The 22,911-nt window shown below is 35.6% G+C and overlaps 1 protein-coding gene across 1 annotated transcript in view; it reads right to left on the bottom strand.

Annotated features, from left to right (window-relative positions):
• LOC129219926 (antizyme inhibitor 2-like) overlaps positions 1–18,300 on the bottom strand; it is a 143,008-nt gene extending 124,708 nt beyond the window's left edge. The window contains exon 1 of the mRNA XM_054854243.1: positions 18,209–18,300. The gene's annotated coding sequence lies outside the window, so the exon portion shown is untranslated. The remainder of the gene's footprint in view (positions 1–18,208) is intronic.
• Between the last annotated feature and the right edge of the window lie 4,611 nt (positions 18,301–22,911).

Here is a 22,911-nt window from a genome sequence, read left to right as displayed (position 1 = left end):
CTTCAAATTTGTCGGAGACATCACTGTCAAACACTTCTTCTGTAAACAGCATAACAAGTCTTAAACGTTTTTGAAGAAGAGGTGTCTGAAATACAAATTTTATTGTCCAAGATCGCTTTGACACAGTTGCATGAATTGAATACTTGGAACTGGAAGGATTTTGCCCCAATATTGGAGCAAAGTTGCGGAATCCTGCATGATTTCTTCCAATGATAGGTGGTGTACATGCGCGTCTTTAATTAATGACGAAGCCACAGATGCATACTATTGCGGTGTACTGATGAACACCTTTCCAGCTCTTACATTCCTTCAGACAGTTCTTTTTATTGTACCACCTATGCCATTGACAACCCCTTTCCCATGGGACGTCGCAAAAAAATTCCAGATTAATTTCATATTGCATTTCTGTTCAAATAAATATCTTTGTTTAAATTGTGAACTGGGCCCATCTGAGAAAATTTGAATGTTTTGAATACTTGGGTAGTTGGCTTTAAGGTAATCTGAAAGGTAACTTACAAATTTATGTATAGTGATTTTGGTGTGATCTAAAGTATCGGAAATTACGGCAAAACTTTGAGTGATTTCTTTGGATATCCTATTGTTTTCGGCACTCCATATCTGGCACAAGTTTCTTCAATAAATTTTAAAGTTGCCGGTGCAGAGATAGATTTTGTCATGAAAATTTCTGGCCATTTGCTACGTGCATCGATAATAAGCAGGAAATAAAAAAAAAAATTTGAATTTTTGGCATCTTGAATTCAAATTATGTTTTTCGCAATCACGAGCGTGTGTGTTTGTGTAGGCGCATGTGTGTGGGAGCGTGGGTGCGTAAGTGTATGTATGCATGTGTGTGAGTGAGTGTTGTGTACGTGCGTGTGCGTGTAGGTGTTCGTGTGTGTGTGTAGGTGTTCGTGTGTGTGTGTGTGTGTGTGTAGGCGTTCGTGTGTGTGTCTGTGTAGGCGTTCGTGTGTGTGTGTAGGCGTTCGTGTGTGTGTGTGTAGGCGTTCGTGTGTGTGTGTAGGCGTTCGTGTGTGTGTGTGTGTAGGCGTTCGTGTGTGTGTGGGACATGGACGCCACTGCCCAGCAAAAGTGAATTTCGGGGGACAGTGCTCAAGACCAGCCGCGCCGCCGCCGGTGGACGGTGGTGCTGCAGGCCTGGTCCAAGCTGAAAAAGGCACGGACGCCAAAAACGGTCAAGTGAGAACAATTTGACCTTAAATCGTGATTGCTCAATAACCTTCTATAGGCCCTGCATAATCGACGTGTACTCTTTCAAATGGTTCTTTTGTTAATGGCCAAGAATGCAGTAGTGTTTAGGTGGGTGATTTTTAAAAACTTTTTCTGGAAATTTGGCATGGATGACATCGCTTAACGTAATTTTCGATGTCTTTATCCAAAGAAGGCCAAAATACATAACTTCTAGCGTATGATTTCATGCGTTCCATTCCAGGATGTCCATTATGCAGCTCTTTTAGAATTCTGCATCGGTATTTCTCTGGAATAAAGACGCGTTCACCTAACATTAGGTATCCTTTTACAACTGAGAGGGACTCTCTTCTGTTAAAATATGGTTTCATTTCTCCTCGAATTTTATTTTTCTGAGAAATTCTTTCCCATCCTCGTCGCCACTTTTGTTATATCCGTGCCTGAGGCGTGCCGAGTGTGTTTAACACGGATGCAACAAATACGAACAAGTATGTTGTGGCCATCACGAAACTTTCTTCTATATTTTCTTTTTTTTTTCTGATTCCTCCCCATGCTTGACGAGGAAGCAATATTCCCAACAAAAACAAAATTACACATGCAAAAACTTGACGACCATCCCAATGTCTGAATTATTGCAAGAACAAAGCAAAGAGCGAAAATTGAAAGTTATTTTAAAAGCCTTGCTTGAATTAATTACAAATATTTTATTTGTTAACAAACATAAGATGGCAACAGTTAAAAATTTTAAATCATTGAGATAATATTTCCGAACATTTCCATACAATTAAAATCACGAGAAATACGCAGACGATTTATCTTTCTTATTGTTGCATTAATAAAACTATTTTTATTCGCAAAAAAAAAAAAAATCAACACCTCTTGGAGCGCTTGGAGTCAAAATTGAACCAAAGCCTGTTTACGTATGGATTCACATATATTCCAAATTTCAACCAGAACGTAGCATTACTTCTCGAGATAGGGCACTCACAATGGAAAAAAAGAACGGGCGATTACGCTACCCCCTTTTTAGCTGTTGACACCAAAATAAAATCAGCTCTTAAACCCACTAAGGGCTACTTGTCAAATTTTTGTTTGATTCCGTTCGTTATTTCTTGAGATACAGCAGTCACAATTGACGACAAAAAACGTTCTATAACTCAACCCCCGTTTGAGCTATTGACACCAAAATTGTATCAGCACCCGCTCCTGTTAGGGGCAACATATGGACCAAATTGTGTTTGATTCCGGCAGTTACTTCCTGAGGAATAGCAAGCACGCGTAACTCAAAAAACGTCCCATTGCTCCACCCCCCTTGGCGGAATTCGCGCCAAAACCCAATGGGCACAAGTTCACATAGGGGCACATATGTGTACCAAATTTCGTTCAATTTCATGCGGTAGTTTTTGCTGTAGAGCGGCCACAAAATGGTCACACACAGACGTGACACACATACACACACATACACACACATACACACACATACACACACACATACACACAGACAGACAGACATGTTCCAAAAATAGTCGAAATGGACTCAGCACACCTCAAAACGTTCGAATCCGTCAAAATTCGAAATTCGAAAATTTGCACGAATCCAATACTTTCTTCTATATATTAGATATAGAAGAAAGTAAAAATGGGTTTATTTACAAGACATAACTAATGAGCTGTTACTTTACACCGACGGATGCCATCGCCATGTTCTCGACATCACAAAAGCAGTTCGGCTGTTGCCAACAGACTTTTGTTATATCCAACACTAACCAAATAATGAGAAAGTACAGTACCTAGCAACATTTGCTTCTCGGCTGAAATCCATCTGAGTTTTGGAATACTTTAAGGATTATCAAACTAATCAGTACATTATCAAAGGAAAAGTGTTATGCCTGCCAGGGGTTTAACCACTTGGCAGAGAATTGCTTCAGGCAGGTCAGATGTGTGGTGTGCGATGAAGCACATAACAAAGCAGATTGCTCGAACAGGCAAAATCAGGAAAAATCTTGTCGCGCAAACTGCGGGGAGAACCATGCAGCCTCTTATAGGGGCTGTAAGGTCTTCAACTTAGGCAACCGGCGCTACTTCAACCGGGATACTGCACGCGTTGACCCACGCCGCTCTTACTCTGATACCACTCAAGGCATTCCCGCCTCTGAAAATAATCCCCACTTTAATAACTATCCTGAACAAAATTTCACCGATTTATTCTCAATTATCCAGGAAATCAATTAAGTTTTCAACATCAATAAACTCATCTCCGCCCTCAAGTCAATCCCCCCTATTCTAAAAAGTCAAGGCAATTTGTTAGAAAAATTATCCTCCATAGTCCAAGTTTTTAGCAACTTGGACTAATTTGTCTGTTTTTCCTTTCGCATTTTCAAAAGTACCTTTTTTCACCCCTCTGTCCCATGCATGGAACCGCCAGGATCTCTTGATCGACTTTCACTTCGGTCAATCACAGCTATGCCTCCCTTCGGGGAAATTTGAAGAAATTATAGCACACAAGTGGATGCGGGGCTCCGCCCCAAGTGCCACAAGCACGAACTTTATACTTCCGTATTAAAGGAAAAGATGGTGGAATTTAAAGACGAAACAAATTTTACTTTTTTCCAGATAAATTACAACAGGGTAGTTCTGTACACAAAAGATCAGTGCAGTGGACGATCCTTATCTATGGTGAAAAGAACAAATTAGGCAATATACGAAGTTTTAAAAGTTTTCGTTCAAAAGATGGGACCGCTAATCGGTCGGAGTTCGCTTCGTTCACTCGTCGGCTGGATTACAGTAAAGTGGTGGCGACTTTGGCTATCAATAATAGAGATACATTATCTTTTGTTTACATTTTAAAGCTACTGTTAATGTAATTTATTGTATTTTTCGTTTATTTGGCGAAATATTTCAAGTTGCAAAGAATTGTTTTTCACTTTTAAAGAGTTTTTAGAGGAAGAATGTGTGCATTTTACATCGGGGGGGGGGGTGAGTGATTCTCGCTTATCCAGAAAACTGTTTTTACCTTTATTATTTTTTTAAACGATATCATTTCGATTGTTTTATTCATTTTCATATGGGGAATGCTGCAGCGGGATTTCCCGTTTGTTCTAGATGGGTAATTAGTTTTTTACAATTAATATCTGAGAATGCTTCCTATCCTTTGAGTAAGGCTTAAGGAACAAACCATCAAATACGGGAGAAAAAATAGTTAATAAAACAACTGCCCAGTGGTCATTAGATAAATCAAGTTGTAATAAATATACGCATTCTGACACCAAGCAGCTTAAAACATTTTCTTTTTGCTTATTTTTTTCAACAAAACGGTTTAAACACTTGATAGTTTATTGAAGATTTTTAACTTTTCAATTTACAAAGTTTGAATGGAACAACGTCTGTTGGGTCCTCTAGTATTAGTATAGATTACTACAAAAGTTTATTTGTTTTATCACGAATTGCTTACTATTCGCACTTAACCAAAGTTAATGTTTCTCCGATTTTTTTAAATTGTCATGACGACGAGAAAATAAGCTAACTTGTTGTTTTTATATAGGGTGTTCTGTTTTAATCTGCAAGATTTCTATTTTCGCAACCGTTAGCCCAAGATGCATACTTTCAATTGCAAAAATGTTCAAAATCAGGTGCAGAGTTATGATACTGAAACTTTGAAGCAAAAATAAAAATGAGTCAAAAATACAAAATTATTCTTTCCATACGGGCCCTAGGTCCCCTAACTTATGTTTAGGGGAATAATTTCCATTGAAAAATATTCCTAAAACAAAAAACCTGGCAAATGTGCGACTAACCGGCCCTAGGTCCCCTAACTTATGTTTAGGGAAATAATTTCCATTGAAAAATATTCCTAAAACAAAAAAACTGGCAAATGTGTGACTAACTCAAGGAGATACTCGAATTCAAAATTTTAAGAGACCATCCAAATACTTTTTATACGGGCCCTAGGTCCCTTAACTTATGTTTAGGAAAATAATTTCGATTGAAAAATATTCCTAGCACAAAAAACTTGGCAATTGTGCAACCATAACTCAAGGAGATGTTCGAATTCAAAGTTTTAAGGGACCATACAGAAGATGAGATTGATAACCTGAAAGGGCAATTAGTTCCAAAGTAAAACTAGTATGTTGTGGCCATCACGAAACTTTCTTCTATATTTTTCCTTTTCTGATCCCTCCCCATGCTTGACGAGGAAGCAATATTCCTAACAAAAACAAAATTACACATGCAAAAACTTGACGACCATCCCAAAATCTGAATTATTGTAAAAGCAAAGCAAAGAGCGAAAATTGAAAGTTATTTTAAAAGCCTCGCTTGAATTAATTACAAATATTTTATTTATTAGCAAACATAAGATGGCAACAGTTAAAAATTTTAAATCATTGAGATAATATTTCCGATCATTTCCATACAATTACTAGTATGTTGTGGCCATCACGAAACTTTCTTCTATATTTTTCTTTTTTTTTTCTGATCCCTCCCCATGCTTGACGAGGAAGCAATTCGGAACTCCAACGAACTATAGGGGGCACTGCAGTCACTGTCTAATGGCCGACTTAAACACTAAAACAAACGCACATGGTAACGAAGGAAATGCTAAAAGTGTTGTGATTTTTGTTCGTATGTATGATTTTTTCGCTTTATTCATTTGAAAAGAATTTTCAAAGTCTTTTGGTTATTCTGACCCATATAGAAAGAGATTAGAAACCAAAAGGTATTACGAAAATAAACAATTAATGCAGAACACACAGTAAGTTGTTCTGAAGCAGCCATTTTCACGATGTTGAATTCGGAATTCATAAATTTTTGGTTCGCTTCGAACGGCATTTTCATTTTGTACCGTTTTTTCTATACATTAGTACATATTAAGTTCAGTTTCGTGACATTTCCGGCATTTGTTGACATTTTTGTCACATAGTGCACATACGTGGCAGACTCAAGAGTAACGTTTAACACTAGATAATTTATTTCTATGACTATATGATTGGATATCCAAAGGAATCATGCATTTAATTCATTCGTCATGGAAATGATTTACCTGATATGCGAAATCTTGTCAAGATACATTATTCTTTCACACAATTTTAAAACCATGACCCTATAAACAGATTTTTGGCGAACTTTTATTTTTTATTGTTCAAATTCTTAACATTCTTTCTGGATTTTTCAATCTGTTCTGCTATAAATATTTTCAATAAAATTTATTTGCATACTGTCTATTTCAGTAGGATACTGTAGTAACAAAGGTTATTTAAATCATTTATGTGGAATTAGGTTAAGGAAAAGTGTCCAGTCAATGCTGTTAAGTTCGTTTTTTTTTTCCATCGAATTGAAAAACTGATATTTATTCAAATTCACTCAGAACAAAATAAATAAAATGTGTACTCACAGTTTATATATGGTGGTAGTTTTCTTTTCAGTTGATTGACCATTATTTCTTTTTACTTATCGAATTCTGTAATCTTACTACCATTTTATTCCACTCATGATAAAAATTAAAAATGGTTTAACTAAAAACGCGAAATCTCGCCAAGGCTACTTTGCTCCCACAATACTAACACTATAACCCTAAACAAATTTGGCGAAACCTTTCAGCTGAGAATAAAAGGAATAAAGTAAATTCTTTCTCGGTTAAACATTTTTCATTTTGTTCTACGATAATCAATTCAAGAAAATATTTTGCATACTGTCCATTCCAACTAAATGCTGCAGTAAAATATGATTAGTTAAATTAATTTAAGATTAAAAAAAACTCATATTCTTAAAAATTCATACAAAACAATAAAAAATTTTACCTGGTATAACGTTATCCAATTTTGTTAATCCAGAGTTTTCTTGCTTATGCTTCCACCATTTAATACTTTTTTGAAAGAAATAAGGAAAACTAACATTATTTTGAGAAGCTCGAGAGTACTACTAAGGGACGAATTAATTTCTGTAGCTGAAAGCAAACTAAGACACATCGATTGCGTTAATAAATACTCAGAACAAACTGCCTGTGTTTACGTCAACAGACACCGTGGAGCGCATCGTGGCAATGTTTTAGTTGCATTCGCAGTTTTATAAATCACCGCTAGGTAGCGTATTCGAGCGCTGGAGTTCCGAATATTCCTAACAAAAAAAAATTACACATGCAAAATCTTGACGACCATCCCAATGTCTGAATTATTGCAAAAGCAAAGCAAAGAGCGAAAATTGAAAGTTATTTTAAAAGCCTTTACTGAAATTAATTACAAATATTTTATTTGTTAACAAACATAAGATGGCAACAGTTAAAAATTTTAAATCATTGACATAATATTTCCGATCATTTCCATACAATTAAAATCACGAGAAATACGCAGACGACAATCTATTGCGATTTATCTTTCTTATTGTTGCATTAATAAAACTATTTTTATTCGCAAAAAAAAAAAAAAAAAAAAAATTCCATATGAAGGCAAGGCGCCTGGCACGCAGTCCTTCGTTTTCTGAAAGGGGTCAGAGGCCCCTGGAATAGTAATAGTAATAGTAATAGTAATATTTCCTATCATTTCCATACAATTAAAATCACGAGAAATACGCAGACGACAATCTATTACGATTTATCTTTCTTATTGTTGCATTAATAAAGCTATTTTTATTCGCAAAAAAAAAAAAAAAAAAAAAAAAAATCAACACCTCTTGGAGCGATCAGCGTCAAAATTGAACCAAAGCCTGTTTACATATGGATTCACATATATTCCAAATTTCAACCAGAACGTAGCATTACTTCTTGAGATAGGGCACTCACAATGGAAAAAAAGAACGGGCGATTGCGCTACCCCCTTTTTAGCTGTTGACACCAAAATAAAATCAGCTTTTATACCCACTAAGGGCTACTTGCCGATAAATTTTTCTTTCATTCCGTTCATTATTTCTTGAGATACAGCAGTCACAATTGACGACAAAAAACGTTCTATAGCTCAACCTCCGTTTGAGTTATTTACACCATAATTGAATCAGCATCTGTTCCTGTTACTGGCAACATATGGACCAAATTTTGTTTGATTCCGCCAGTTACTTCCTGAGGAATAGCAATCACGTGTAACTCAAAAAACGTCCCATTGCTCCACCCCCCTTGGAGGCATTCGCGCCAAAAACCAATGGGCACAAGTTCACATAGGGGCACATATGTGTACCAAGTTTCGTTCGATTTCATGAGGTAGTTTTTGCTGTAGAGCGGCCACAAAAAACTGGTCACACACAGACGTGACACACACACACAGACAGACAGACAGACATTTTCCAAAAACAGTCGAAATGGACTCAGCACACCTCAAAACGTTCGAATCCTTCGAAATTCGAAAATTTGCACGAATCCAATACTTTCTTCTATATATTAGATATAGAAGAAAGTAAAAATCACGAGAAATACGCTGACGACAATCTATTACGATTTATCTTTCTTATTGTTGCATTAATAAAGCTATTTTTATTCGCAAAAAAAAAAAAAAAAAATCAACACCTCCTTGGCGCGATTGGCGCCAAAATTGAACCAAAGCCTGTTTACATATGGATTCACATATATTCCAAATTTCAACCAGAACGTAGCATTACTTCTTGAGATAGGACAATCACAATGGAAAAAAAACTAGTATGTTGTGGCCATCACGAAACTTTCTTCTATATTTTTCTTTTTTTTTTTTTTTTTTTTCTGATCCCTCCCCATGCTTGACGAGGAAGCAATATTCCCAACAAAAACAAAATGACACATGCAAAAACTTGACGACTATCCCAATGTCTGAATTATTGCAAAAGCAAAGCAAAGAGCGAAAATTGAAAGTTATTTTAAAAGCCTTGCTTGAATGAATTACAAATATTTTATTTGTTAACAAACATAAGATGGCAACAGTTAAAAATTTTAAATCATTGAGATAATATTTCCTATCATTTCCATACAATTAAAATCACGAGAAATACGCAGACGACAATCTATTACGATTTATCTTTCTTATTGTTGCATTAATAAAAATATTTTTATTCGCAAAAAAAAAAAAAAAAAAAAAAATCAACACCTCTTGGAGCGATCGGCGTCAAAATAGAACCAAAGCCTGTTTACATATGGATTCACATATATTCCAAATTTCAACCAGAACGTAGCATTACTTCTTGAGATAGGGCACTCAAAATGGAAAAAAAGAACGGGTGATTGCGCTACCTCCTTTTTAGCTGTTGACACAAAAATAAAATCAGTTCTTATACCCACTAAGGGCTACTTGCCGATAAATTTTTCTTTCATTCCGTTCATTATTTCTTGAGATACAGCAGTCACAATTGACGACAAAAAACGTTCTATAGCTCAACCCCCGTTTGAGTTATTGACACCAAAATTGAATCAGCACCTGTTCCTGTTAATACCAACATATGGACCAAATTTTGTTTGATTCCGCCAGTAACTTCCTGAGGAATAGCAAGCACGCGTAACTCGAAAAACGTCCCATTGCTCCACCCCCCTTGGAGGAATTCGCGCCAAAAACTAATGGGCACAAGTTCACATAGGGGCACATATGTGTACTAAATTTCGTTCGATTTCATGCGGTAGTTTTTGTTGTAGAGCGGCCACAAAAAACTGGTCACACACAGACGTGACACACATACACACACACACACACACACACACACACACACATACATACACACACACAGACAGACAGACATTTTCCAAAAATGGTCGAAATGGACTCAGCACACCTCAAAACGTTCGAATCCGTCAAAATTCGAAATTCGAAAATTTGCACGAATCCAATACTTTCTTCTATATATTAGATATAGAAGAAAGTAAAAACGGGCGATTGCGCTACCCCCTTTTTAGCTGTTGACACCAAAATAAAATCAGCTCTTATACTCACTAAGGGCTACTTGTCAAAAAATTTTTGTTTGATTCCGTTCGTTATTTCTTGAGATACAGCAGTCACAATTGACGACAAAAAACGTTCTATAACTCAACCCCCGTTTGAGCTATTGACACCAAAATTGAATCAGCATCTGCTCCTGTTAGGGGCAACATGTGGACCAAATTTTGTTTGATTCCGCCAGTTACTTCCTGAGGAATAGCAAGCACGCGTAACTCAAAAAACGTCCCATTGCTCCACTCCCCTTGGAGGAATTCGCGCCAAAAACTAATGGGCACAAGTTCACATAGGGGCACATATGTGTACTAAATTTCGTTCGATTTCATGCGGTAGTTTTTGTTGTAGAGCGGCCACAAAAAACTGGTCACACACAGACGTGACACACATACACACACACACACACACACACACACACACATACATACACACACACAGACAGACAGACATTTTCCAAAAATGGTCGAAATGGACTCAGCACACCTCAAAACGTTCGAATCCGTCAAAATTCGAAATTCGAAAATTTGCACGAATCCAATACTTTCTTCTATATATTAGATATAGAAGAAAGTAAAAACGGGCGATTGCGCTACCCCCCTTTTTAGCTGTTGACACCAAAATAAAATCAGCTCTTATACTCACTAAGGGCTACTTGTCAAAAAATTTTTGTTTGATTCCGTTCGTTATTTCTTGAGATACAGCAGTCACAATTGACGACAAAAAACGTTCTATAACTCAACCCCCGTTTGAGCTATTGACACCAAAATTGAATCAGCATCTGCTCCTGTTAGGGGCAACATGTGGACCAAATTTTGTTTGATTCCGCCAGTTACTTCCTGAGGAATAGCAAGCACGCGTAACTCAAAAAACGTCCCATTGCTCCACTCCCCTTGGAGGAATTCCCGCCAAAACCCAATGGGCACAAGTTCACATAGGGGCACATATGTGTACAGAATTTCGTTCAATTTCATGCGGTAGTTTTTGCTGTAGAGCGGCCACAAAAAACTGGTCAGACACAGACGTGACACACACACACATGCACACACACACAGACAGACAGACATTTTCCAAAAATAGTCGAAATGGACTCAGCACACCTCAAAACGTTCGAATCCTTCGAAATTCGAAAATTTGCACGAATCCAATACTCTCTTCTATATATTAGATATAGAAGAAAGTAAAAACAAAACTTTTATATTTTTCATTGCTATTCAAAAACAATTGTTATGTAATAATACACAAAAACACACTACAAAATCTCGAAGAGTTTGAAAAACTAGACTCCATGCATTCATGTAATTTGAAACCCTTGTTAACCGCTATATTTCTCCCAAAAAGGTGTTATTGACGGCGAGTGTAAAGTGGTGTAAGTCACGAAATGCTGCATTTCATAGCTCGGTGAACATAGATGGCACAAATATCAAACTTTTGTTTTGGAATTATTACTTTCTTCTATATCTAATATATAGAAGAAAGTATTGGATTCGTGCAAATTTTCGAATTTCGAATTTTGACGGATTCGAACGTTTTGAGGTGTGCTGAGTCCATTTCGACCATTTTTGGAAAATGTCTGTCTGTCTGTGTGTGTGTATGTATGTGTGTGTGTGTGTGTGTGTGTGTGTATGTATGTGTGTCACGTCTGTGTGTGACCAGTTTTTTGTGGCCGCTCTACAACAAAAACTACCGCATGAAATCGAACGAAATTTAGTACACATATGTGCCCCCATGTGAACTTGTGCCCATTAGTTTTTGGCGCGAATTCCTCCAAGGGGGGTGGAGCAATGGGACGTTTTTCGAGTTACGCGTGCTTGCTATTCCTCAGGAAGTTACTGGCGGAATCAAACAAAATTTGGTCCATATGTTGGTATTAACAGGAACAGGTGCTGATTCAATTTTGGTGTCAATAACTCAAACGGGGGTTGAGCTATAGAACGTTTTTTGTCGTCAATTGTGACTGCTGTATCTCAAGAAATAATGAACGGAATGAAAGAAAAATTTATCGGCAAGTAGCCCTTAGTGGGTATAAGAACTGATTTTATTTTTGTGTCAACAGCTAAAAAGGGGGGTAGCGCAATCACCCGTTCTTTTTTTCCATTTTGAGTGCCCTATCTCAAGAAGTAATGCTACGTTCTGGTTGAAATTTGGAATATATGTGAATCCATATGTAAACAGGCTTTGGTTCTATTTTGACGCCGATCGCTCCAAGAGGTGTTGATTTTTTTTTTTTTTTTTTGCGAATAAAAATATTTTTATTAATGCAACAATAAGAAAGATAAATCGTAATAGATTGTCGTCTGCGTATTTCTCGTGATTTTAATTGTATGGAAATGATAGGAAATATTATCTCAATGATTTAAAATTTTTAACTGTTGCCATCTTATGTTTGTTAACAAATAAAATATTTGTAATTCATTCAAGCAAGGCTTTTAAAATAACTTTCAATTTTCGCTCTTTGCTTTGCTTTTGCAATAATTCAGACATTGGGTCAAGTTTTTGCATGTGTAATTTTGTTTTTGTTGGGAATATTGCTTCCTCGTCAAGCATGGGGAGGGATCAGAAAAAAAAAAAAAAAAAAGAAAAAGAAAAATATAGAAGAAAGTTTCGTGATGGCCACAACATACTAGTTTTTCGATGGAGATTATTTCTGTAAATATAAGTTAAGGGGCCTAGGGCCTGTATAAAAAGTTAAATTTTGTATTTTTTTGACTCATTTTTACTTTCTTCTATATCTAATATATAGAAGAAAGTATTGGATTCGTGCAAATTTTCGAATTTTGACGGATTCGAACGTTTTGAGGTGTGCTGAGTCCATTTCGACTATTTTTGAAAAATGTCTGTCTGTGTGTATGTGTGTGTGTATGTGTGTGTATGTGTGTGTGTGTATGTGTGTGTATGTGTGTGTGTGTGTATGTGTGTGTGTGTGTGTGTATGTGTGTGTCACGTCTGTGTGTGACCAGTTTTTTGTGGTCGCTCTACAGCAAAAACTACCGCATGAAATCGAACGAAATTTGGTACACATGTGTCGCTATGTGAACTTGTGCCCATTGGTTTTTGGCGCGAATTCCTCCAAGGGGGGTGGAGCAATGGGACGTTTTTTGAGTTACGCGTGCTTGCTATTCCTCAGGAAGTAACTGGCGGAATCAAACAAAATTTGGTCCATATGTTGCCATTAACAGGAACAGGTGCTGATTCAATTTTGGTGTCAATAACTCAAACGGGGGTTGAGCTATAGAACGTTTTTTGTCGTCCATTGTGACTGCTGTATCTCAAGAAATAATGTGAACGGAATGAAAGAAAAATTTATCGGCAAGTAGCCCTTAGTGGGTATAGGAGCTGAATTTATTTTGGTGTCAACAGCTAAAAAGGGGGTAGCGCAATCGTCCGTTCTTTTTTTCCATTGTGAGTGCCCTATCTCAAAAAGTAATGCTACGTTCTGGTTGATATTTGGAATATATGTGAATCCATATGTAAACCGGCTTTGGTTCAATTTTGACGCCAATCGCTCCTAGAGATGTTGATTTTTTTTTTTTTTTTGTGAATCAAAATAGCTTTATAATCGCAACAATAAGAAAGATAAATCGTAATAGACTGTCGTCTGCGTATTTCTCGTGATTTTAATTAATTGTATTCGCAACTCCAACGAACTATAGGGGGCACTGAAGTCAGTCTAATGGCGGAATTGAAAACTAAAACAAACGCACATGGTAACGAAGAAAATGCTAAAAGTGTTGTGATTTTTGTTCGTACGTATGATTTTTTCGCTTTATTCTTTTTAAATTAATTTTCAAAGTCTTGTGGATATTCTGGCCCACGTAGAAAGAAATGAGAATTCAAGAAGCATTACTAAACGTCAAAGATTAATGCAAACTACGTAGTTCGTAGTTCTAAGCAGCTATTTCCACGATGTTGAATTCGATATTTATCAATTCTTGATAAAACTAAATAATAATTGTGGCCTGACAAGAACAACAATTAATGCTAGAAAATTCAATGTGACATTACAAAATGTTATCGAAAGAAGATGATACTTTTTTGCCTTACTTGGCTAGCGCTTATTTTTTTTCCATTTGTAGCTGAGTTATTTCTCTCGAATTCCCGAATCGGTTCATTTAAAAATTTTCTGTTTCGATTTTTCTAATTTCTGAGTTACGATTTAATTGTGTCATGTTATGCAAATCATCAGCAAAATTCTCACGGATATATGGTGGTAGTTTTCTTTTCAGTTGATTGACCATTATTTCCTTTCACTTATCGAATTCTGTAATCTTACTACCATTTTATTCCACTCATGATAAAAATTAAAAATGGTTTAACTAAAAACGCGAAATCTCGCCAAGGCTACTTTGCTCGCACTGTACAAAAACTACAACCCTAAACAAATTTGGCGAAACCTTTCAGCTGAGAATAAAAGGAATAAAGTAAATTCTTTCTCGGTTATTCATTTTGTTCTACGATAATATATTCAAGAAAATATTTTGCATACTGTCCATTCCAACTAAATGCTGCTGTAAAATATGGTAAGTTTAATTAATTTAAGATTAAAAAACCCCCCATATTCTTACAAATTCATACAAAACAATAAAATTTTTTACCTTGTATAACGTTATCCAAGTTTGTTAATCCAGAATTTTCGCTTTCACCAATTATTAAGGAAATAATGAAAACTAACATTATTTTGAGAAGCTCGAGAATACTACTAAGGGACGAATTAATTTCTGTAGCTGAAAGCAAACTAAGACACATCGATCGCGTTAATAAATACTCAGAACAAACTGCCTGTGTTTACGTCAACAGACACACGTTGTTACGCAACGTGGCAATGTTTTAGTTCCATTTGCAGTTTTGTAAATCACCGCAAGGTAGCGTATTCGAGCGCTGGAGTTCCGAATGGAAATAATCGGAAAAATTATTTCAATGATTTAAAATTTTTAACTGTTGCCATCCTGTGATGGTTAACAAATAAATGTTTGTAATTAATTCAAGCAAGGCTTTTAAAATAACTTTCAATTTTCGCTCTTTGCTTTTCTTTTGCAATAATTCAGACATTGGTCAAGTTTTTGCATGTGTAATTTTGTTTTTGTTGGGAATATTGCTTCCTCATCAAGCATGGGGAGGGATCAGAAAAAGAAAAGAAAAATATAGAAGAAAGTTTCGTGATGGCCACAACATACTAGTTATTTTTGTTTTAAATTTTCAACATCTTAACTCTGCATCGGATTTTGCATCTAGGGCTAACGGTTGCGAAAATATAGATCTTCCAGATTAAATCGGAACTTATTACGAGGACAAAATTTTATTAACATCACACATAACGTTATTACATCTCAAGAAGTCGTCGCTCAATTAAAAATCTATCAAACACGATCTCGTGCGTCTTTTACTTTCCACCAATGATTTGTTGCCTTTCGCCAGTTTGTATAAAATGAAATATATTTAACAATTGAAATACATTACAAATATGGATGAGGTGTTGCCTTATATATTGCTAGTAAATACCCGGCGTTGTCCGGGTCAGTAATAATTATGAGAAACAATCGTTACTCGCACTTATTTTCTGTTTTAAGTGAAATAATTCAAAACACACCTTTTTGACGTGATTAAAAATCTAGCTTCTTCCTTACTCATAAAACTAAAATAGCAATAAGTATAAAAAAAAATAGTATTTATTTAGAAACGAAAGCACGACATTTAAGCAAAAACAAATTTGAAGAATTTCTAAAATATGAAATGAAATTTCACATGTTCAAGAAGATTTATCTGTTGTTTAAAAAAATGTAGCCGCCCGTAATCCCACTATACTTGCTTTAGTTATTCTGATAAATTTTAATTATTGTGGGTTCCTGGTGCGATTTAAAATGTTACCAAATGGATACCTTGGATAATTCTCCCCTTCCTTACTTTGTAAAACTGTCTGTTACTAATTTTCGTCAGAGATATCGATCGCCAAATACTGAGATATTTTTGGTGACCATAAAATAATGTTAAACATTTTCATTCGAAATGTCTTCGAAGTAAGTAGTAAAACTTGGCTTGTGTTTGAAATTGTGCACAAAGACAAATTAGTAGAAGTTTTTGTTCTGGTTATGGATTTGTATAATTTAGCTAGCGGATTATTTTACATTTCAACAAAAGTTTTAAAGATTCTTTTAATGGCGAAATTTTCGTTACACGGTGAAAGCCGAGAAACATTATTACGCAGTCTCTGGCTTCAAAAACAGCGCCAGTTGAATAAACTGCCCGACGTTATAATTAAATCGTTATAATTAATTATTGGTAACGTTCTAATTACCTTGAAATTATATAGGAGTAACTGATTTCCAATGGTATGTTTGAAGCACAAACTCGTTTGTAAGTAATAAACTTACAGATATTTTGAAAATACTTTCGTTCTCCCAGGATGGGAAAAAATAGGCTTTTCTTTCTGCCTTATGTTAAAGCCCAGTTGGTGAAAATCTCTTAAGTGATTGAAAAAAAAAAAGGATGTATTTGAAATTAGCGCACCTAATGGAATGAAAGTCACTCATTACCGTACAATCACTTTTTCTTCATGACCCGAATTTTTCAGGTTAGTGTAATTTTCTACTATGAACACTTTCTTCTTTCTAACTGTTGCCAAAATCAATTGGCAACTAAGTAACAATTGGCTGCTAAGTAATCTTTTTACTTAGCACTGTTATCGATTATTGGCATAGATGTCGATTATTGGCATGTATAGTGTTTATTCTTGAACCAGGGACATGGTACACTTTTCAATTCTATTTGTAACAAAACACTTTTATTTTATACTAGCTGTACCGGACGCGCGTTGCTACGCCAACAAAAAAATACATCATTATACTGATTTTCATGACAATCGGTTGAACGGGGCAGAAGTTGCTACTCTGCAGTGCCACCTGGTGGCGAGTGGCTTCAATGAGCAGATTATGCACCTTCTCCGTGGAAAAATACATATATATATAGCAATTTTCATAATAATCGGTCCAGGTATCAAGTGAAGCCGTGACTGTACTCAAATTTTGTTCTCACGCAGTTTGCAAGATCAATCAATCGCTAAAAATATCAAACAGAAAAAGTTTTAAATCCCCCCCCCCCCCGTTGCATGAAAAGCCATAAAACAATAAAGAAAGAATTTATTTGTTCAAACTCAAGAAAAATGACAACAGCTAATTTCTTATCAATGAGATCTTTCACGCGAATTAATTTCTGCAGCCGATAATTTTATTCGTATTTATCCAATGGATTGTGACTTAAATTGGAATAAAAAAGGAACTATCGATCGGATTTTTTTCGAACTGGTCTATAAACATTCCCAGTACCAAAAATAACAAACGGTGAAAGTTTCAGCCAAATCTGCCGGGTAGTTTTTGAGTTCATGGATGACATACAGACAAACATTCATTTATATATATATATAGATGAGTAGGGGGGTGTCCTCTCCCCCATGAGTGAAACCCAACTATGGGGGAGAAAATTCCAGGGGGTGCGAAAACCTTCCTTTGTAAATTCCTGAGCATCGCAGATTTCTGTACGGAGTTTGGAAAAGATGCAACTTAAACATGGTATTTGCATAAGGAACGTACAAACACATTTCTGTACGAAGTTTGGAAAAGATGCAACTTAAACATGGTATTTGCATAAGGAACGTACAAACACATACACATGAGCCATTTCTATACTATAAATAGATTTGTGTAAAACAGAAGGAAAGACCAAAGACGAGTGCAATAATATTTCAGGTTAAAAAAAAAAGAGGGTAGAGGATGTTTTCATCATTAGTCATGTAGTCATGATATTAAATGACAAAAGGCAATGTTGAACTGTGAAAGCATTTGAAAACATATGAATAATTTTAGTAAAAGTAGTTAATGTGCAAAATCATTTTCTGTGTAAATCTTTTTCCATATTGATATTCATAGATTTTATTGCAAAATTCAATAACAGAAAAGCATTTTTTTTTTTGTTTGTTAAAATTCAGTTATGACAACTGTCCGGTACATTAACGTACGAAATTATGCACGCATATTTTTAAAATTTATGTGATTATTTGAGCATTTTTAATGTATATTAACCTGCATATTTTGATGTTATCATATATATATAAGGAAATATAAATATAATTAAAGCATACTCACCCAAAGTATACAAATGTTCCAAAAGCTTCAGTGTTGCGATTAAAAGAAATGTATTGTTACTCCATACTATAAAATTGAGCTGAAGTAAATGGACCATTGAACTTTTTGTTACGTAAATTCTTTAATCGCAAGCGATAAGATAAAGGAAAGATTTTTAGAAACTTTCAATCGGGATACAGTCAAGAAAAAAGCGATTTCATTGATAAATAGGAAGGACTATTTCGTTATTTTTTAAACAAAATATTCTTTATTTATTCGCATCATCATAAAACACATTTTATCAGCAAATTTTTTTTAAATCGTCTGCAAAACTTTATATTTCTTTGCCATTACTTAATTTGCCGTTAAAATAAATATAGGAAGGCACTTTAGTCTCTGCTAACTGTGGGACTTGGGGAAGAGCCCATTTAACTTTACATCCTCACTCAGGGCCATATGGGGACAGTCGGGACAAATTATCCCATGAAATTTTGACCTCTCTCCGAAAATAGATCAAGTGATTAACCTACTCCTTCTTCACTTTACCTTATTATATACAAATCTTCTTTCAGTCAGACTTCTGAGTTCTCGCCCCTCCACATCCACAAAAATTCAAAAAAGAGGCTTAACAGATTTACATGACCAAAGCTACCATTTTTTATCCAATCATACTTTTGATGAAATGCTTAATTTTGTAGATTTTAATAAATTAATGCTAGTTAATGCACATTTGTAGCCTTTAAGAATATTAATTTATTTTTTGAAGTGGTAATCGTGAATTACTTTTCAACTGTGACTATTTTCACTTATTTGCAAGAATTATTATATTCTTTATTCTAAAAGCCCCCGTCACATGCATTTGTAATTGTAAACATGCAATAAACACTGTATAAGTGTACGCAGTCCTCTTATTTCGTTGAGTCTCGGATTGTATATAAAAACCTCATTACTTGATGAATACTTCTGGTGTAATATAAATTATAAAATGTAATGTACTACAGTAGAGTCTTGAAATTCCAAGGTAATTGGGGCTCACATCGCCTTGGATTACTGAAAACTCGGATTGTCCGAAAAATTCTTCCAGATTACAAAAATTTACACTATTTGGACGACATAAGAAGAAGCACCTTTTACTTCCTTGTATAAAGAAAAGAAGTAAGTGTCTTCAAGAAAAATTAGTCACTCAAATGGGAACATAAATTCCCCTTTTAATCACGTTCAAACAAATTTTGATTTTTGTTTTTCAGTGTCCGTTCGTATTTATGTATGCAAATTTGTAGGCAAGCAAAACATACATTTTGAATGTGTCCGAATCCTTTGGCATGACGTCTGTATCAATGTGCGAGAATACGTATGTATGTATCTTGGATAACACAAAAATGGGTAGTTGTAGAATGTTTAAATTTCGTAGTATATGCAACTCATGTGGCATAAAGTTGTGCACCTCGTTACTTTCTTCTATATCTAATATATAGAAGAAAGTATTGGATTCGTGCAAATTTTCGAATTTCGAATTTTGACGGATTCGAATGTTTTGAGGTGTGCTGAGTCCATTTCGACCATTTTTGGAAAATGTCTGTCTGTCTGTGTGTGTGTGTGTGTGTGTGTATGTATGTATGTATGTATGTGTGTATGTATGTGTGTCACGTCTGTGTGTGACCAGTTTTTTGTGGCCGCTCTACAACAAAAACTACCGCATGAAATCGAACGAAATTTAGTACACATATGTGCCCCTATGTGAACTTGTGCCATTAGTTTTTGGCGCGAATTCCTCCAAGGGGGGTGGAGCAATGGGACGTTTTTCGAGTTACGCGTGCTTGCTATTCCTCAGGAAGTAACTGGTGGAATCAAACAAAATTTGGTCCATATGTTGGTATTAACAGGAACAGGTGCTGATTCAATTTTGGTGTCAATAACTCAAACGGGGGTTGAGCTATAGAACGTTTTTTGTCGTCTATTGTGACTGCTGTATCTCAAGAAATAATGAACGGAATGAAAGAAAAATTTATCGGCAAGTAACCCTTAGTGGGTATAAGAACTGATTTTATTTTTGTGTCAACAGCTAAAAAGGGGGTAGCGCAATCACCCGTTCTTTTTTTCCATTTTGAGTACCCTATCTCAAGAAGTAATGCTACGTTCTGGTTGAAATTTGGAATATATGTGAATCCATATGTAAACAGGCTTTGGTTCGATTTTGACGCCGATCGCTCCAAGAGGTGTTGATTTTTTTTTTTTTTTTTTTTTGCGAATAAAAATATTTTTATTAATGCAACAATAAGAAAGATAAATCGTAATAGATTGTCGTCTGCGTATTTCTCGTGATTTTAATTGTATGGAAATGATAGGAAATATTATCTTAATGATTTAAAATTTTTAACTGTTGCCATCTTATGTTTGTTAATAAATAAAATATTTGTAATTAATTCAAGTTAAGCTTTTAAAGTAACTTTCAATTTTCGCTCTTTGTTTTGTTTTTACAATAATTCAGACATTGGGATGGTCGTCAAGTTTTTGCATGTGTAATTTTGTTTTTGTTAGGAATATTGCTTCCTCGTCAAGCATGGGGAATGATCAGAAAAAGGAAAAATATAGAAGAAAGTTTCGTGATGGCCACAACATACTAGTTATTAATGCAACAATAAGAAAGATAAATCGTAATAGATTGTCGTCTGCGTATTTCTCGTGATTTTAATTGTATGGAAATGATAGGAAATATTATCTCAATGATTTAAAATTTTTAACTGTTGCCATCTTATGTTTGTTAACAAATAAATGTTTGTAATTAATTCAAGCAAGGCTTTTAAAATAACTTTCAATTTTCGCTCTTTGCTTTGCTTTTGCAATAATTCAGACATTGGGTCAAGTTTTTGCATGTGTAATTTTGTTTTTGTTGGGAATATTGCTTCCTCGTCAAGCATGGGGAGGGATCAGAAAAAAAAAAAAAAAGAAAAATATAGAAGAAAGTTTCGTGATTCCCACAACATACTAGTTTTTTGATTGCAATTGGATGTTAACACGTTCTTTGTGGCATAACACTCAATTTTACATACCATATATATCTTGTAGTCGAAGAATATTTTGTATCACATACGGAGTGTTGTTGAGAGAGAAACCAATCTCTCAATGTATTTTTATTATTTAAAGATTTCTGTTTTCAGATTTTATTGAGCACCAATTTTATCTACTAAAAATTTTAACTTAAAATATAAGTGATTTACCTCGGATTAAACGGAACTACGAACTTTCAAGACTCGGATTTTCGAGACTACTGTACTTAATTAATATTTGATGCGAGTTTTTTAATTACAATTTAGTTTAACTTTTGCAAATAACATAATAAACATAATTTTTAAATGCTATTTTCCCCTGGATTACATATCTGGAACCACCTTTGACTCTAACCATGTCCCTCACCGAAAAAGTATCCTGGCTACCGCCTTGTAGTCCAACATAAAAAGAAATAGTTCTCTGTCGCCCTCCCTAGTCGCGCCTCCGTAGGGAGAGATAAAATATTTTTAAGGGGGCACACAGCTGTAACAACCAGGAGATGCAGAGTTGGAAGGAAAATGATAAACAGTTAATTTTAGAGCCTTCGGCTCAGATTCCTTTACCCCAAAATCGACCGACACTGACTCAGTGGCGTAACTTTACACGCTAGGAAACGACAAATCAACCTTTAAATCATAATTAACTTCAAAGCTTCGTCACAGTGTTCGTAGCTGCATTATTATGTGGCTTGTTGAAAATCTCTGAAGTACCTGTTTGGTTCAGGCACTCAAGGATGAATTACAGAAATAGGGGTTTCAAAAAGTAAGATAACAAGAGCTCTGACGTGTGTGTAGATTTTCTGTATATAAAATAAACACGCGGAAGATAACGAAGATGAACAGAGCTTTCAAGCGGTATCGGTGAATGAGCTGGGTGTCCACTTACAAGACAGAATGTCAGTTCGAAGATGGCTGCGTTGACAATAATATGTCCCGCCAATAAAACGAGAAGGGTGATAAGATTTTTGCGTTGGTAAGTATTTGATTGATATCGCACCAAGTGATTTTCATCACTTTGGACTTTTGAAGAAACACTTGGAGATTCGGCATGGAAGAAATCATCGTAATGAATGTGAAATTACATCAAGATGGCTTGCTGAACCGCAGCATCGATTTCGAACTGCTGACCTCTCAAGTGTTTGTTCAAAGTGTCCAAACACGTTCGTCAAGGTTTGGTTTGGACCACACTTTGTTAAAGTGTGTTTAGGTCAAAGAGATGGAAATCCTTTGGAGCGTGGTTGGAGCAGTAAGGAGGCTGATCCAATATCTATCAACGCATAAACCTGATCCCATTTCTTGTTTCATTGACAGGACATGTTTCGTCAGAGCAGCCATCTTCTAATTGACATTTTGTCCTGTTAGTGAACACCCAACCCCATTTGTTACCTTTGACAACTCCTCGCAATTCCTTGTGCCATTTCTAACCCTGAGACCCCAGGTGCCCACCATCTGGTGGGAAATTGGGCGGCAAAGTTATCGGTGCCATATTGACATCCGCGGCTTAATGGTGGCACATGAAGGTCTGGATACCATGTCGGAAAACTAGCTCTGAAAAGGCTATGGACCTGTCCATAAATGTCACACTTTTTTCATCGCATTTGATCCCGCTCTCATTCTTCGTCATAAAGCGTCAAATATTTCATTTCACTTCATCCCCACCCTCTTCTTGTTCCATGT

The sequence above is a fragment of the Uloborus diversus genome, chromosome 4 (genome assembly GCF_026930045.1).
Source record: "Uloborus diversus isolate 005 chromosome 4, Udiv.v.3.1, whole genome shotgun sequence".
NCBI classification, from domain to species: domain Eukaryota; kingdom Metazoa; phylum Arthropoda; class Arachnida; order Araneae; family Uloboridae; genus Uloborus; species Uloborus diversus.
Note: the sequence above shows the minus strand (reverse complement) of the source record. Positions and strands in the feature narration are given on the sequence as shown.